We start from the raw sequence: 19,264 nt of genomic DNA, 5'->3' as shown, positions 1-19,264 counted from the left end.
ATTGATTTGCCAAACCAAAAAATTCTGAAAATTTTATGGATAGAAGATATATGAGTCTACTTTCATGGAAAATTAACGGCACTTGATTTGGAGTTTCGTAGCTCCAGTTATAAATGATTTAGTGACTGTTGCTCAGGAAGACAACTTGCAGTGAAATTATGATTATGTGGTAAACATTGACAAAAATTTGTTAATGAGTTTCTTATTGATTTCTTAGAAGCTTATTATAACCCGTAGGTGTGGTTGGCCGAATATTGTAAGGGGTTAATACGTAGTTTGTATTTGAATAGTTAGATTAACGTGTTAGTAATCCAATTGTAGGCAGTTCGTGTGTGGATCTCGTCAGCATATCGTCGCAAACAGGTGTGTAACTAACACCCTCTTTCTTAGTCTAGATCGGCAAAAGCTGAAAAGTCGAAATGCCGAAAATCGGTATTTTGTAGATTTGTGAGTGTGTGAATGCTCGTGAGGTAAATCGATTAATGTTTTTGGTAAGCTGCAATGTTTGGACTGCAAAGTGCATGATTTCTGTGCCCTCGATATTTTTGGGCTTAATGGACCAAAATTGGAATGATGGGCCAACGGGCCCAATTCGGTAGGCCCAATTCGGTAAGAACCCTTGGTAGTGATTCTGTTAGTACGTGAAAGGTAGGAATATGCATGAAAAATCCTAAAATAGATAAATTACTGAAATACCTTTAAAAGTGGAAAATTTATAGTTTTACCCCTAGGAGATAAATTACCGAAATACCCCTAGGGTTAAATTGACCTAAATGCATGTTTGATTGTTGTTATTTACTGCATGCCATGTTGTTATTATCTGATGCATGGGACTGGGATATTGACGGAGGAAGTACTGAAAGTGGCTTGTCCACGTACTGGAGGCTTTGCCTCAATTTACTCTTAACTGAGCAGCAAGGCTGCAACTGTGGAGTGTTGGGCTGGGTGGGTTGAGCTATTCCCCACATGGAGTGTATGGCTGGTACGGGTGGAGTGCAGTGGTTGGTGGGTTGAGTAGTCTCCCCAAATGGGTTTGCATATGTTTACTGATGTTGCATGTATTTTGAAATGGGCCTATGGGCCATACTGTTATCTGAATAAGGGGCTAAGGCCCAGTTTATTGTAATCTGAAAAGGGCTCTGGCCCAGTACCACTGTTACCTGAATGGGCTTAGGCCTAATGGGCTTGACTTGACTTGGGCTTTGAATGGGTTTTCCTTACACACTGAGTTTCCCCAAAGTCACCCCTTCTTTAACCTTGCAGGTGAGGCTTAATGTGGGTGACTTGGAGCCGGAGGGGATTTAGAGTGGCCATGGTGAACACTTTTGGGTTTGAAAAAAATACTGGTTTTCTTAAGTTATTTTTAATTACTATTTAATTTTTGGGTTGTAATAAGGACATTTTAACTTTATTTTCTTCTTTGATTTTCTGGGATTATATTATTTTAAACAACTTTAAATTGATGGATACTAATTCAAATGGGCTAGACTTAGGGCGTGATTTCAAAATGATACTTGCTTTTTTTTAAATAACACGACGTCACGAATATTCGATTTACCAAAGATAATCACTTAAAGAAATTTCAACTTGTTATAACCAAGTGTGGCAATGGATGTGGGCATGTCTAGGATTGGATCCAATCGGAGAGCTTAGTACTTAAGCAGCTTTCATGGCTCACCTTCTCTGTTATGGATACCTACCTGGTGCCCAGCTTCCATTCACTTGGTTAGTTTGACAAAAGTCGCCTTTTTAAAACACTAAAAAAGGAACACGGGTTTTTTACTTCAAAGTGACACGTCGAATTCGACCTTAACGTCTGGGCCGGGTTTGGGGTGCTACAGGTTGGGCCCGTAATATCTGATATAATTCCTCCTAGGGTCCCAGGGGAACTTGGAGGAACGAGTGCCTAGTCTCCGTGGTAGGACCCGAGGATGACGCTACTCCTTTCCACTTCTTCGAGGCAGGAACAACAGTCTTCTTACTACATGAGGATAACATTATAACTATGTTGAAAAATTGAAGTTCAACCAATACGTCCTAGAAATAGCACGGAAGCACAAAACTAAGTAGGAAGATTTCATAAGACTTACGTAGTGGATGAAGTAAACAAAACTACTAAATATATCAAGTAATAGTTTTATGGGAATAATGTAACAGGAATATGAATGAATGCATGTGGGTAAGCATAAATTTCATGAAACTAGGAAAAATGAAAAAGTAGAGCATAATGGAGTAACTAAAATGAAAAAAAATTTACAAACAAGCATGAGTATTTTAATATTCTAACTATGAATATTCTTTCAAAATAGTTCAATAGAGCGGAGAGATCATGAAATAAGCAACATATTTAGAGAAAATAGAGGGAAAAGAGTAAACAAACGCAAAAGGAAGGAGCTTGGGGCGTCAGAATCGGTGTTTTAGGCAGCGCACGGTTGTGGGGGGAAGGCATGTGAAGTTGTAGCAGCTAGGGTTAAGGATTTTTGGGGAGCGAGATGATGAATAATGAGGGGTTTATATAGATTTTGGGGCACACAACCGTGGGACATGCCCGTGTGGCCTAATTTTTACCCGTTTGTTTCGCGAATTTTGAATTTGGGTGCGTCTGACAATCGGGCCACACCCATGTCCTTTGGACATGTGGGTGCACACGGCCGTGTCGAACGGCCGTGGCTTGCTTTGTTCACTTCTCCCACGCCCGTGTACATAGGTACACACCCGTGTTCGTTTTGGGAGTGTCGACCACGGGTGTATGGCACAGGCATGTCGTACGCACATGTTACTTTCTCAGTTTCAACCATGGTCTCGAGGCACGGACGTGTTGCACACCGTGTTGTTTTGGCAGTTTCACCCACGACCATGTCGCACGGTCGTGGCAACTTATTGTATCCCGTGTTGGGGAAAAAAATTTGCCCTATTTTCACACGGCCTAGTGTACGCCCGTGTGCCTGGCCGTGTGGACTTTAAAAAGTCTGCGTTCCATGATTTGGTTAGTATGTTAGATGTTAAAAACTAAAATTTTAAAGAAATTAACACTGTTAATGCTCGGTTTGCCTCCCGAGAAGCGCTTATTTATAGTCTAAGCTTGATTTACCTCTCTGGTGTGTGATCATGGTGGATCTAGGAGTTTACACTCCTCATCCTTGCTATCAATTTGATCAAAATAAGGTTTAAGACGAGTACGATTTACCTTGAACGTATCGATTTTGGGGTGATTTACCTCGACCGTACCGTATGGAAAAATGCTAATTACAGTAAGAGGAGTTTCTTCATTCGATTCAGAAGTGGCAATTCAAGGATCTACTGCATCTAGTAGTACTGTGTCTCCAACTTTAAGTTGATTTTGGGAGGAATTAAACTCATCATGGCGTGGTTTTGGTTTATCGTGTTTTCTCGGTTTATGTGACCGCCACTCATCTAGCTCTTCGATTTGTAACCTTCATTCTTCATAGATACATCCCTTGTTGTTGTTTGAACACGGCTCATATGCGTTTTTCGTAACTGTTTCCTACACAGAGGGTGTCACCACATGATTAGTACTAGTAGAATGATTTATACAACCACCTTCAATTTTTGATGTGTTACTTGAATTACGAGCTTGAAGGGTGATTGTTTCGTCTCCCACCCAAAGTGTGAGTTTACCTGTACCAACATCAATAATGGTTCTAGCAGTTAATAAAAAGGGTCATCCTAAAATTAAAGGTGCGTTACTATCCTCTTCCATGTCTAGAACAACAAAGTCTACTGGTATATAAATTTATCGATCTTAACAAGAACATCTTCAATGATGCCCCTAGGAAATCTAATAGTTTTATTAGCCAATTGAATGTTCATCCTAGTTTGTTTGGGTTTCCCAAGGCCTAGCTGTTTAAACATTTTATAAGGCATAATATTAATGCTTGCCCCTAAGTCAACCAATGCGTGATGTACATCTAAACTACCAATTAAACAAGGAATCGTAAAACTCCTTGGATCCTTCAATTTGTTAGGTAGCTTATTCTGTAATATGGCTAAGCATACTGCATCCAACTTTCGTTTATTTGTCAAAAGCTCCTTTAAAAACTTGACTGCATTTGGCATCTATGAAAAAGCTTTAATAAACAGTAAGTTAATATGTAGTTTCTTTAAAAGTTTAAGGAATTTACCAAATTTTTTGTCTGAGCGGTCTTTCCTTGTCGTATTGGGGTATGGCACACGAGGTTTATATTCTGTAATTACCGGCTTTGGCTCATTGTGGCCTACCTCATCCTTACCTTTGCTTACCACCATTTCTGGCCTTGGTTCTGCAACTAGCCCTTCCTCATCTTGAATGGAAATCGCGTTGAGTTGCTCCATTGGGTTAGATTCAGTGTTGCTTGGCAGGCTACCTTGTGGTCATTCGGAAATCAACTTGGCGAGCTATCCAATCTGAGTTTCAAGCCCCTGGATTGATGCTTGTTGATTTTTGAGTGCCGTCTCGGTATTCTGAAAATGAGTTTCTGACAATGAGATGAATTTGGTTAGCATCTCCTCAAGGTTTGGCTTTTTCTCCTGCTGGTACGATGGTCTTTGATTTCCTTGGCCTCCCCATGAAAATTTTGGGTGGTTCCTCCAACCTGCATTGTAAGTACTGCTATAAGGATTGTTTTAAGATCAAGGATTGTTACCCATGTAATTTAACTACTCGTTCTCCATGTTGTGGCCATAAGGTGGGTATTCTGAACTACTTGATCCACCTCCACTTACTTTGCACTGTACTACTAGATGAACCTATGAAGAACTAAGAAAACCATTAATTTTCTTATTCAAGAGTTCTACCTGATTAGAGAGCATGGTGACCGAATCGACGTTCTAAACGCTGGCTATTTTCGTTGGCTTTGTCCTCATGACTTGCCACTGATAGTTATTCAGTGACATCTCCTCTATAAATTCATAGGCATCTTCAGCTGTCTTATTATCGATGGCTCCGCCAGCAACTGTGTCAACCATCTGTCGAGTCGAAGGATTCAGGCCATTATGAAAGGTTTGAACCTGTAACCAGAGTGGTAACCCATGGTGAGGGCATCTTCTCAAGAGGTCCTTGTATCTCTCCCATGCATCGTAAAGTGTTTCTAAATCCATTTGCACATAAGAATAGATATCATTACGTAATTTAGTCATTTTAGCTTGCGGAAAATATTTTAATAAAAACTTTTAAGTCATTTGTTCCCAAGTAGTGATTGACCCCCGTGGCAACGAGTTCAACCACTGTTTAGCTTTGTTTCTCAATGAAAAAGGGAATAACCGAAGGCGAATGGCATCATCAGAAACGCCATTAATTTTAAATGTATCACATAGTTCCAATAAGTTTGCCAAGTGAGCGTTGGGATCCTCGTCCTGCAAACTATGAAACTAAATAAACTGTTGTATCATTTGAATTGTGTTAGGTTTCTGTTCAAAAGTATTTGCAACTATAGCAGGTCTAACTATGCTCGATTCAGTTCCTATTAAAGAAGGTTTAGCATAATCATACATAGTGCGCAGAGTAGGATTCTGATTAACAGCAATCGCAGGAGGTAGCGGATTTTCTTGATTTTTAGCCATCTCCTCGGTTGTGGTTGAAGTATCGTCCTCTTACTCTTCCTTTGTGTATCGTAAGCTTCGCCTTATTTCTCTTCAGTTTCTGCAAACTGTGCGATCGATCTCACTGTCAAAAAGTAATGTCCTGATGGGTTCCTTCTAGTCATAAACTAGAAAAACCTATGAGGAGAAAATAAGAGAAAAATTAGCAAAGAAAATAAAATAAAAACTTAAATCGCAAATAAACTAAATGGCTAAAGTAATAAAAATCGAGTTTTCCTAATATCCTAGTTCCCCGGCAACGGTGCCAAAAACTTGATTGCATGATATTCGTAACAGGTTTTAAAGATTTATAAATGAATCGTTCTTGAGACTAACTTATGATCACGATTAAGGCAAGTGTACCTATCGAACAGTAGTATAGTTCAGCAAGACCAGATTGTCGAACCCAAAGGAGCTACAAGTACTAGTATTTACTTCCTTTTTATTACCTAGCCTAAACATTAAGAGGTTTGGATTATCTAAAATAATTACTAACTAAGAATGCACAAAAAGAAAACTTGGGAAAATACTTTTGGGAAAATTCGATTAATTGAGACAATACCTAAAGAAAATTCCACCTAGACTTCACTTGTTATTTGACTCTGAATTAGACGATTTATTCATTTGACTTGATTCGTAGAAATCCCTAAGTTATATTATTATCTCTCTTGAGACTAATAAAGTCTAACCCTAGGTTGAATAATTGAAATTCTTTCTAATTAACACCCTAGAATTGCATTAACTCGATCTATGGATTCCCTTATTAGGTTTCACCCTAATCTGGCAAAATCTTATCACCCTATCTCTAGGCGTGCACTCAACTCCGCTTAATTATGACTAATTTACTCTTAGACGAGGTCTATTCCTCCTTTGAAAAAGAGCTTAACTTGAATCAATATCATGGAATATCAAAACAAGAATTAAGAACACATAATTAAGAACAGGTCAAATATTTATCATACAATTCAGATAATAATAACAAGATTCGTCTTAGATTTCATTCCCCTTAGGTATTTAAGGGGGTTTATTTCATACTTATGAAAGAAAACATCTCAAAAGAATAAAAATAACAAAACATAAGAAAACACAAAACTCCTCAGGGAATTTGAAAGGAGATCTTAATCTTGATGATGAATCCGGCTTCTGAGATGGATCAATCGGCTTTCCTTGAGCAATTCCTTGCTTCCTACTCCGCGTCCCCCCCTAAGTGCCTCCTCAGGTGTTTAATAGGCTTTGGAATGCCTAATAGCCCTAAAAATTCTCCTTTTCCGAATTGGACTAAACTTGGGCTCGGCAGGGACACGCCCGTGTGACACACTCGTGTGCGATTACTTAAAACCGTGGTCAAGGCTGTTAAATAGGCACGGGTGTGTGATCTACCTGTGTAAATCGTGCTTCGACCTTGCCAAAGGGAGACGACCGTGTGGTCAACCCGTGTGAACAGGTTCAGGCTGTGCCAGAGCCTGTTAAACCTACACGGGCGTGTGGTCTACCCGTGTGGTGAACTCTAGGTCGTGCTGATTTCCCACGTTGTCCCATTTTCACCGTTTTTTGTCCGTTTCTCAGTCCTTTTACTCTCCTATGCTCACCTAAGTATACAACATGAAATTGAAGGATTAGGAGCATCGAATTCACCAAATCTAAGGAGAAATCATCCATAAAATGTGTTAAGCATGGGGTAAAAATATGTATAAATTACGGTTTATCAACGTTCCCCGTTAGTTTTTGGATTAATATATTTTGATTTATATGGCATGTATAAGTATTTGGTTGGATAAAGTTATAGATGGTTAAAATATGTAAAAGGGATGGCATATGTGTATGAAACTTAGTTTAATGGTTAAGTGGTAGTGTGTTAATATAAAATGCATATTATAGGCATAAATTGGTTGGTTGGTTGATTGTAATTTGTATATAATTGTGTTTAAGTACAGGTAATGGATGAAAAGGTGAGAAAAGTGGCCTAAAACGGCCTATTTTCATCAACATGGTTAGACACACGGGCGTGTGTCTTGGCCGTGTGTGACACACGATAAGCCCACAGGAGTGTTATATGACCATCTGTCCCCTACATCTTTAAATGTGAAGTCAGGATAGTTGATCGCGTGATTCATAACAAGTAATAAATATTTATAATGAAGATCAAACCTAGACTAACTATTATCACGACAAAAAGGCAAGCGCACCCATTGAACAATAGTATAGTAATGGCAAGACCGGGATATCGTACCCAAGGGAACCAAAAGTACTAGTAATAACTATCTTTTTATTATTTAACGTAGAAATAAAGAGGCGTTGTTCATTAAACTAATTAACTAAACTAATTAACTAATTAAACTAAAGCAAAGAGAAAATTTGGAAAAAGACTTGAAGAAAAGTAATTGATAAAGACGACACCCAAGGAGGAATCCACCTAGATTTCACTTGTTATCTAACTCTGAACCAGACGATTTATTCACTTGACTTGATCCGTGAGACTCCCTAACCTATATTATTATCTCTTTCGAGACTAATAACGTCTAACCCTCAGTTGAATTAATTGAAATATCTTTCTTAATTAAAACCCCTAGGGAAGTAGTAAATCGATCTATGGAATCCCATATTAGGTTTCACCCTAATCTAGCAAAATCTCGTAACCCTATTTCTAGGAGTTCGATCAACTACGCTTAATTATGTCAAACCTACTCTTAGACAGGGAGTTTTGCTCCTCTGCATAAGCACATCAAATCATGAATCAATACCTGAAATATTAACTCAAGCATTAGGAACACATAATTAAGAACAAATCAAGTATTTATCATACAGTTCAGATAATAATAACAAGATCGATCATAGGTTTCAACCCCCTTAGGTATCTAAGGGGTTTAGTTCATAATAAAATAAGAGTACATCTCAAAAATATGAAAATAACAAAACATAAAGAAAACTCTAAAACCCTGAAGGAATTCTGAGAGAGATCTTCAGTCTTGGAGTAGCTCTGGCTTTTGGGATGGATCGTCTGGCTTCCTTCAAGTAATTCCCAGCATGTGGTTTTGTACTCCAGAAAAGTTCTAGGGGGAGGCCCCCTTTCTAAGTCATACTTAGGGTGTTTATACAAGCTTTGGATTGGCTTTCTTCCCCCCTAAGCATCCTTTTCCATGTAAAATACATCTTCTTGAAAAAGGGACACGCTTGTGTGCCACGGCCGTGTGACGTGATTGCCAGGCCATGTTCGATCTGTTAAATTGTACACAGCCGTGTGGGTCAATGGCCAGGCCGTGTGAATCGTGAAAGCCTTGGTCGACACCCTCGAAAGACACGGGCGTGTGAACTACCCATGTGGCAAGGCTTAGGCTGTGTCATCTTCTCGATTTGGTCTATTTTGTCCCTTTTTCTGCTCATTTTTGGCTCCTTTTGACTCTTAGTGCACTTCTGAGTACAAAACATGAAATAACCGGATTAAGAGCACCAAAATCCACAAATCTAGTAATAAACATCCATAAATATGCTAAGTATTTGGGGTAAAAATATGTATAATTTGGCGTTTATCAAATGCCCCCACTTAAGCATTTGCTTGTCCTCAAGCAGAACTCTCATTTACTACTAGAATCCATTCCTTTCAATCACATAACATTACTGATAATGTTACAAATTATTCCATGGAAAATCATATAGTGAGAATTCAATTTAGGGGCATTAAAAGCCTCAAATAATCTAAATCGAATATTTTGATAATAAAATCATAGGTAATCTCCTTCCTCTAAGTAATTAACTTTAGTCCTAAATATACAAGAGATGACATCCTCACTAAAGATTTACTCAAATCACTCAAAGTGTTTAAGGTTCAAGATTAAGCACTCGATTGTCTAACATGAGAAGTTATTACCATAGGCTTGCATGAAAATCAAATCTCCACTACTTGTATATGATACACAAATCAAAAGGTCTTTGCATGGTTGTAACGGGGTTTAGGTTACGGGTATGGATACAAGCTGAAAAGAAAAAGGTTAGAATCGAGATAATTTCAATATGTTACCCCACTATCAAAAACTTAATTACTGAATCACAAACAAATATCTACAACTATATTACATGAGCTCTCTTTTTTTTTTCATGACAACTTTAGCTTGCTGAGGATTACAATAGTAATACTGAGTTTTTTTTTAAAGAACAAATCAAGTTAATACAATATAGAAATCATACTTCATGATTCAGTAACAAAAAATGGTGAACATAGTGAGGTAACAATATTAAATTTAATCTTGATAAAAAAAAGTAAATTAAATAAGAGGATTTCAACAATAATGGGTTAATGGATTAATGATGAGGGTTAATTAATAAAAAAGGTTAGTAGGCTCAAGGGGGTTCACTAATGGTTTAATTATGTAGGAAGGCTTTTTTATGGAGTAAGTGGGTTAAATCCTAAGTGCCTTTATCATCTCAGTATATCAAATCATACGTGTGATCTCGACATGTATAATCGAAGCAAGTTCTAGAATAACAATTCAATGTTGACATACTCAAACTACAAAAGAAGTGAGCAAGAAAGAAAGCTATATGCTCAAAAGGCTTAAAAATCTCACCAAAAATTTGGGTTTGTGATGTCATTCCTGTATACTTAAGATTTCAAGATAATACCTCAATTTAAGAAAATAATCTAAAAATTTTAGTTCTCAAAATATCAACTTATCATGCTCAATTCTCTAATGTCCTATAATCAAATAATCATGCATAATTCCCATGGTCTAATTCATGACATATCAACAATAGTTATAGATCAGTCAGAATTCATTCGATCAATATTATGAGAAAATCACTTAAGCACAAGACCAAATTCAAGGATTTGAGAATAATGCAAAAAGTTAGGCATCATGTTGATGTTCACCCCCCCACACTTAAGATGTACATTGCCCTCAATGTACAAAGATAGAACATTCAATATAAAGAAAATCATAAGAGGGAAAGAGGTAAAACCCCCTGTTATATGGATGCGGAGCTTGATTCTGAGGTTGGAGTGTTCGGGGAAAGTGGTAGATGCCACTGTTCGTTGCTAGATGAAGAAATTGGGTCGTTGAACATGGCATTTGTGAGGTATTGTTCCCTATTTGTTTCCTCATTCCATAAGATATTCCTAGCAGCTTTGCTTGGAAGTCTGTAGAATCATGAAGAGTTTTATTAAGAGTGGGTGTGGAAGAGAGCGTAATGGGATTACTTGTTAGAAATACCAAAAAAATGAAGAAAGTAAAATTTATTAATATAGATATGTCTTTCAAAAGAAAATAATAAAATTAAAATGAAAATAAAAATAAAAATAAAAATAAAAAGATAGGAGGATTCAATGATCCTCGTCAGTGGGGCCCTTAGTTGTTGGCGCTGGAGTGGCGATATGAAAGTGCTGGCATAGCTGTTGCATCATGGCCTGCATGTCGTCCATCTATCTATCACGTCGCCGATCTCGCTCGTGAATCATCTCGAACTGTGTAGTGCAATACTACTCGAAGTGAGTGAGTCGGTCAGAAAGGTGTGCCAATAAAGCAGCCGCATGAACTGGTCGTTCCCTAAGTGGCATGGTAGAAGGCTCCTCGTGCTATGGGGGGACATCATTAGGAACGTCTTCAAGATCCTTCTCGTCAGTGGCATGAGTGAGAAGGTACTGAGGAGGATCGGTACCACGTTGGCGCTCGATCATCCTTATGTGTAACAAAGTTGTGATGCCCTATGGGGACATCTGACCTATCAGTGTAACCGTTGATGACTGGGCCACGATGTTGAGGAGGCCGAAGTGTTTAGCGAGGCGCGTCACGTAGGGGCCAATAGAGATTACTCCCTTCCAATGTCACTCGGTCTGATGGTGAATGGCAAAAGCAATGGAGTATGCCAAGTCAGTCACGTGTGCATTTTCCATGCACCATAAATAGTAGGCGTCGTGGGTGTTGACGATGCTGGTGCTCTCTCTCCTTCTGGTCAAGGTGTGTGCCAATATGGCATGGAGATAGCATAGTGAAGGGGCGAGAGCTGATGCCTTCAAGCGGCTGGGGTTATAGGTGGAAGAGAATGGTGCCAAAGCCTTCCAGCACAAGGAGGGAGAAATGTGGATATTGCGTAGTGCATTCATGTCCTCCTCCTCCATAAACTCATCGGTGTAAAGTCCCAGAGTGACTCCAAACTATGGGACACTCATCGCGCAAACTAGACCGCCTAATCGGAATTGAATGGTGCCGGGGTCGTCATTGTTCGTCATCACTACCTGTAGATAAAAAGTAGAGCATAATTCTAAAGTTAGCTCTAAATAAGTGGGTTCGGTAATAGCGAAGAACCATTCCCATGGGTCTGTGGACAGGAGGGTGCGGATGGCATCAGCTAGCTGGACTTCCTCCACGGTAGCCCAATCGATGCAACGACCTGTAGTGAGGGGCCGCGCGCGTAATATCTAAAATAGCTCCTCTTACGAAGCTTGCAGAAACTCAATGAACGGGTGCCAAACTTCAGTTGTAGCACGTACCGAGGAAGAACCCGGTCCCCTACGTCTTTTTGAGGATTGGACCGCGGCCTTCTTGCCTCTTGATGATGACATAATGTATTTGAAAATGTATGAGTATTGATATAATCGTATAACAGTAGTTCCAAGATGTGTTAACATTTAACGATATCAAGCGAAAGGTGAAAAATTTATATGACTATTCAGAAACATTTACTGGAATCAAAGATGCATCAGCAGTTAAGCAAGAATCCTAAAACTAGTATATGCTATTTAGTAGCTTTAACAGTTCAAATATAGAAAATACTAAAGCAAATTCCTAAATCATTCAGAACAAATTGGTAACAATAACAATATCTGTGTAAGGCATAAAGAATACCAAATAGCAACACAGATTGGAAAAACAAGGGTGAGAAAGTAAACCAAAAGCTGTTGTAGGGTGGCACACGGGTGTGTTGGAGGCGAGCACGAGCGTGTGGCGTGGGGGTACAGCCGTGTGGAGGAAAAATGGACAGAAAAGAGATGGGAAAGTGAGGATTAATGCAGGAGGAGTGGATTTTAAGATGGTTTGGGGGTTGAGGAAATGAGAATCTGGGGAATGGATGGCCTAGGGCCACGCCCGCGTACTTTGAAGGTGAGCCCGTGTTTTTCAAATTTTGCGATTTAGGCCGTGCCCAGCTACTATCCCACGCCCGTGTGTCTTAGGCGTGTGTGGCACACGGCCATGTCGCACGGTCGTGCCTAGCTTTGTTCGCTTCTCTCACACCCGTGTGTTAGGGTACCACGCCCGTGTATTGTTGTCCATGGCTTAACGGCACGGGCGTATCTCACACTCGTGTCGAAGAAACAGAATCGAGCCTTTCTCCTGGCACACTCGTGTTCTTCTATTCCCACGCCCGTGTTCACCTATCAAGTTCATCCACGGCCATGTCGCACGGCCATGGGGATTTATCACATCTCATGTTTTAGGTAAATCATGTCCTGCTTCCAAACGGCCGTGTCTCTTCCCCTGTTTGGCCACGGCTTTAGGCACGCCAGTGTGCCTGACCGTGTGTGCTGAAAAACTTTGCAATTCAAAGATAAAGTTAATGATTTAAAGTGTTAGAAATTGAAAATAAAGAAATCAAAATATGTTAGTGCTTGGGTTGCCTCCCGAGAAGCGCTTATTTATAGTCTAATCTCGACTTACCTCTCTAGTGAATGGTCAGGGTGGTTTGAGGAGTTTATACTCCTCATTCCTGCTATCAATCTCATCAAAGTAGGGTTCTAATCGTGTGTTGTTTACCTTAAAAGTGCCAAACTTAGGGTAACTCACCTCTACCATACCGAATGGAAAAATACTGAGTACCATAAGAGGGATTTCCTCATTCGGTGTGGTAGTGACAATGTGGGGATCTGCGGCATCTAGTAAGACTTTATCGCCAACCTTAAGTTTATTTGGAGAGGTATCGGCCTTGTTTTGACGTATTTTCGGTTTATCATGTGTTCTCGGCTTGTGTGCTCATCAATCGTCTAGCTCCTCTATCTGTAGCCTTCTGTAACAACCCTAACCCGTATCCGTCGCCAGAAGGGTTATGGAGTCTTACAAAAAAAATTCATGAGCGAACAGTTGAACAAAATAAAATAGTGGATAATTATTTTTACCGATCTTTGCAATTAAAACAAAACCGAATTTACAAGGAATCAATTTATCATAAATAAACAATTTCATAATCCAAACGTATATATGATGTACAACGTGCCTTGCACTCATATATGCATCACAAAGAAGATCACTATTCATTTGGTAGTTTGCCATAATAGTTGAATGCATTACAAAATTTAAATACCTATATTATTTGCCATAAGCCTAACTTTGACCTATTTAAATTAATAATCTAAATACCCATTTAGTAACATTTCACTTAATCAAAAGAGTTGTATTATAAAGCAAACATAGCCATTTTTGATAGTATTAAAGGTTAAGCCATATTCATATGGCCATGATTACAAAATTTAGTATTATGCCATGAAAATCCCAAATTTAATATCTATACATGCCATAATGTTATACTTAAGACCAACTAAGAAGGGGTACCAAAACGTTGCAGGTAGGTGTGATGACTTCGAGGATGGTCCCGAGCATGTAACGAATCAAAAAGAAATCTAAATAAGAGACAAGTAAACACACCAAATGAGTTTTCAACTCAGTGAGTCGTAAGCAAAATAATGCAACAATTAACTTAATATGTCAAAATAGAAACTAGAGAGGTCCATATATTACCCAAATTATCCATTCAACTACTAGTCCAGTCTTACTATTAAATCAAAATATCATATAACCGAATACCTTAATTCCTTCCTCCAATATTTATCAATGATGAAATAGATGCATTCAGGCATATAGGTTTCAATTTTTCATGTCTCCAATTTCTTATTTCAAACAATAGTTTTTTATTTTTTGTCCCTCATTTAGCTCCTACATTTATTTTATCAACAACCAATTTCGTACACATAGTGCTCAAGCAAGGAAATTCGCACCCATAGTGCCATGTTAACCCGCACACATAGTTCCTTAGTAATCCACACACGTATTGACATTCAAATCCGCACACATAGTGCCATACAAATCTGCACACATAGTGTCATTCAAATCCGCACACATAGTGCAAAAGTTATTTCGTTATAACAAAGTGATTGATTTAATTAACTAAATAGAGTCAGTCACATACTTTTCAGTCAAAAGAATCCATAAACGAGAGTAATTCCTTCATGATATGCATACACCAATTATGTATAGAATAACCAATCTTAATTGCTATATAGACTTACCTTGTGTTGGATAAAACGGTTCCAATCGGCTACTCGATACTCTTCGCTTTGCCCTTGCTTGATTCCCCTCCTTTAAGTTCTTGAGCTTAAAATAAATAAATTGACTAGTTTAATCACCTTGCTAGTTATTTATATCCCATAATATTAATGATTTTAGATCACAAGAACTACACGGTAAAATTTGATCTTTCTACCTTATGTTTTTAAGCTATTCGGCTGTTGCCCACCTAAGATCACTTTACTATTAATAATCCAATCATTACTTCAAATAAACACACATATATAAACACATATATATATTTGTATATACGGCAACCACCCTTGCTAATTACTCACATATATAATTTAATGATTTTCACTACATCTTACAACCGTCCTTGTTCAAGACATTAAGACTTCAACTAATGTTTATCTAATGCCTCAAGGCCGAATACATTATCACTATCAAATTAGCAATTACTCACTATTTGTCATTTAGCACATAGTTTCATCTCATGAACACTTTGACCGAATTCTTCTAAACTAGCATAAGCTTCACATCTATTCGTAACATCATATAAATTCACATATATCTATTTAACTAGCTCCTTTTTCACCTTTCTATTATTTCTATCCAAAACATCAAAAAACACCATCCTCTTAGCATTTATCCAATCTAACCGTATGCCCATTTTGTCACCTAATTAAGTAAAATATCAACATATGGGTTATAATAAAACATTGACTACTAACTAAATTTTCATTTAATTTAATAGAATTAACATGAAACCCTACCTTAATCAACCCTTAGGATGGCCGAATGTCCTTGAGAATTTCCCTCTTCTATCCCCTAAGTTACGGCTTGCAAGAGGAAGAAGATGAATACTCTCTCTCTCCTTTCTTCTTTTATTCATATTTTCCTATTAATTCATTTTTTTATTTAGATTATTTTAACCATTTGCCAACATAAAATTATAATAAATTTAACTTAGTGGGAGAAACATCATTACTTGGCTGGCCATTAATTGAATTTTGGGCATTTTGACATGCAAACCCAAGTTTTCCCACTTTGTAATTATTTGATCCTTACAATTTACCTATCACATTTTCTAAGTTTCTCAACTAAGTCCTTTCAAGAAAATTCACATTCCTAAGACTAAATTAAAACATCAAATTTTCACACATACACTATCACACATAGAATATAAAAAAATTAACTTTAAAATAAATATTATTTTAAGACTCGATTTTGTGGTCCTGAAACCACATTCCGACTAGGGTCAAATTAGGGCTATCACACCTTCGTTCTTCATGAATGTGTCCTCTATCATTTCTGGAACATGGCTCGTGAACTTCTTTGAAGCACAATTTCTACAAAGTCATATCGTCAGTTTTAGTAGATTGGTGTGGACTATTACCTTCAATGTTCAATGTGATGCCAAAATTACGAGCTTGAAGGGTGATCGTGTCGTCTCCTACGCGAAGTGTGAGCTCACCTGTACCAACATCAATAATTGTTTTACCAGTTGCTAAAAAGGGCCTCCCTAAAATCAAAGGGGTGTTATTATCCTCCTCTATGTCCAAAACAACGAAATCAACGGGGAATATGAACTTATCTACTTTTACGAGTACATCTTCAATAATACCCCTAGGGAATCTTATAGTTTTATCTGCCAATTGAATGCTCATCCTAGTTTGTTTAGGTTTCCCAAGACCTAGTTGCTTAAACATTTTGTAAGCCATGACGTTAATACTAGCCACTAAATCAGCTAATGCATGACTTATATCTAAACTACCAATTAAGCAAGGAATTGTAAAACTCCCTAGATCTTTCAATTTGTGGGGTAGCTTATTTTGTAGAATAGCTAAACAGACTGCGTTTAGCTCCACATACGACGTTTCGTCCAACTTCTGCTTATTTACTAAAAGCTCTCTTAAAAATTTCATTGCATTCGGCATCTGCGATAGAGCTTCAATAAACGGTAAGTTAATATGTATTTTATTCAAAAGTTTAAGGAATTTATCGAATTGTTCATCCGAGCGGTCTTTCCTTGTCGCATTAGGATATGGGACACGAGGTTTATATTCTTCATTCACCGTTTTGTTATGACTTACCTCACTTTTACCTTTGCTCAGCACAGTTTCTTTCATCAATTCTGGCTCAGGAGCAATGAATCCTTCCTTATCTTGAGTACTAATTGTGTTGAGGTGTTCCCTTAGGTTAGGTTCAGTATTACTTGGTAAGCTACCTTGTGGTCGTTCGGAGATTAGTTTGGATAGCTGGCCTATCTAAGTTTCGAGTCTTTGGATCGATGCTTATTGATTTTTAAGTGCTGTCTCGGTATTTTGGAAATGGGTTTCTGACATTGATATGAATTTTGAGAGCATCTCCTCAAGGTTCGGTTTCTTCTCTTGTTGATAAGGTGGCTGTTGAAAACCCTGAGGATTTTGTGGCTTTTGATTCCCTTGACCACCCCAGGAGAAATTTGGGTGATTCTTCCAACCTGCATTTTAAGTATTACTTATGGGTTATTTTGAGATCTAAAGTTATTGTTACCCATATAGTTGACTTGTTCCTCTTCGATTGTACGATTGAAGGATTGATATTCTGTATGCACACCTCCTCCACTTGAGTCACACCTCATTACTAGATGTACCTGCGTAGAACTAAGAAAACCATCAATCTTTTTATTGAGAAATTCTACCTGATTTGACAGCATAGTAACTGAGTCGACGTTATAAACGCTGGCTGTTTTTGTTGGCTTAGTCCTCATGACTTGCCACTGATAGTTATTCAGTGACATTTCTTCAATGAATTCATAAGCCTCTTTAGGTGTTTTGTTGTTGATGGTTCTGCCAGCAGCTGCGTCAACCATTTTCCGAGTCGAGGGATTCAAACCATTGTGGAATGTTTGTACTTAAAGCCAAAGCGGTAACCCATGGTGAGGGCACCTTCTCAGTAAGTCCTTGTATCTCTCCCATGCATCGTAAAGTGTTTCTGAATCCATCTGCACAAAAGAAGAGATATCATTACGTAATTTAGCCGTTTTAGCTGGCGGAAAATATTTTAGTAAGAATTTTTCGGTCATTTGTTCCCAAGTAGTGATAGACCTTCGTGGTAACGAGTTCAACCACTGTTTAGCTTTGTTTCTCAGTGAAAAAGGAAATAATCGAAGACGAATGGCATCACCAGAAATGCCATTGATTTTAAATGTATCACAAAATTCCAGAAAGTTTCCTAAGTGAGCGTTGGGATCTTCATCCTGCAATCCATCAAACTGAACAAACTGCTGTATCATTTGAATTGTGTTAGGTTTCAGTTCAAAAGTATTTGCAGCTACAGCCGGTCTAACTATGCTAGATTCAATTCCTGTTAGAGAAGGTTTAGCATACATAGTACGTGGAGCAGGATTTTGATTAGCCGCAATTGAAGGAGGTAGCTGATTGCCTTGGTTTTCAGCCATCTCGTCGGTTGGAGGTTGAGTATCATCTTCTTGCTCGTTCTCTGTGTATCTTAAGCTGCACCTTATTTCTCTTTGGTTTCTACGAACTGTGCGATCGATTTCTTCGTCAAAAAGTAATGGTTCTGACGGGTTTCTTCTAGTCATAAACTATAAAAACCTACTAAGAAAAATAAATTAATAAATAATAATAATTAAATTAAATTAAATTGTAAGAAAAATAAATGGCTAAAGTAATAAAAATTAAGCGTTCCTAATATCTTAGTTCCCCGGCAACGGCGCCAAAAACTTGATCGCGTGATTCATAACAAGTAATAAATATTTATAATGAAGATCAAACCTAGACTAACTATTATCATGACGAAAAAGAAAGCGCACCTATCGAACAATAGTATAGTAATGGCAAGACTGGGATATCATACCCGAAGGAACCAAAAATACTAGTAATAACTATCTTTTTATTATTTAACCTAGAAATAAAGAGGGATTGCTTATTAAACTAATTAACTAATTAAACTAAAGCAAAGAGAAATTTTGGAAAAAGACTTGAAGAAAAGTAATTGATAAAGACGACACCCAAGGAGAAATCCACCTAGATTTCACTTGTTATCTAACTCTGAACCAAACGATTTATTCACTTGACTTAATCTATGAACTCCCTAACCTATATTATTATCTCTTTTGAGACTAATAACGTCTAACCCTCAGTTGAATTAATTGAAATCTCTTTCTTAATTAAAACCCCTAGGGAAGCAGTAAATCGATTTATGGAATCCCATATGAGGTTTCACCCTAATTCGACAAAATCTCGTAACCCTATTTCTAGGCATTCGATCAACTCCGCTTAATTATGCCAAATCTACTCTTAGATAGGGACTTTTACTCCTCTGCATAAGCACATCAAATCATGAATCAATACCCAGAATATTAACTCAAGCATTAAGAACACATAATTAAGAACAAATCAAGTATTTATCAT

The 19,264-nt window shown here is 37.9% G+C and overlaps 2 non-coding genes across 2 annotated transcripts; both read left to right on the top strand.

The window, feature by feature from the left end:
- Positions 1-5,023: 5,023 nt before the first annotated feature.
- LOC121205360 (small nucleolar RNA R71) lies at positions 5,024-5,130 on the top strand. Its single transcript, XR_005900441.1, has one exon. It is a non-coding gene; the product is annotated as a small nucleolar RNA R71 (small nucleolar RNA).
- A 12,628-nt stretch (positions 5,131-17,758) lies between these two features.
- Positions 17,759-17,865, top strand: LOC121205783 (small nucleolar RNA R71). Its single transcript, XR_005900858.1, has one exon. It is a non-coding gene; the product is annotated as a small nucleolar RNA R71 (small nucleolar RNA).
- The last annotated feature ends 1,399 nt before the right edge of the window (positions 17,866-19,264 follow it).

This window comes from Gossypium hirsutum, chromosome A08, assembly GCF_007990345.1.
Source record: "Gossypium hirsutum isolate 1008001.06 chromosome A08, Gossypium_hirsutum_v2.1, whole genome shotgun sequence".
Lineage (NCBI taxonomy): Eukaryota > Viridiplantae > Streptophyta > Magnoliopsida > Malvales > Malvaceae > Gossypium > Gossypium hirsutum.
Note: the sequence above shows the minus strand (reverse complement) of the source record. Positions and strands in the feature narration are given on the sequence as shown.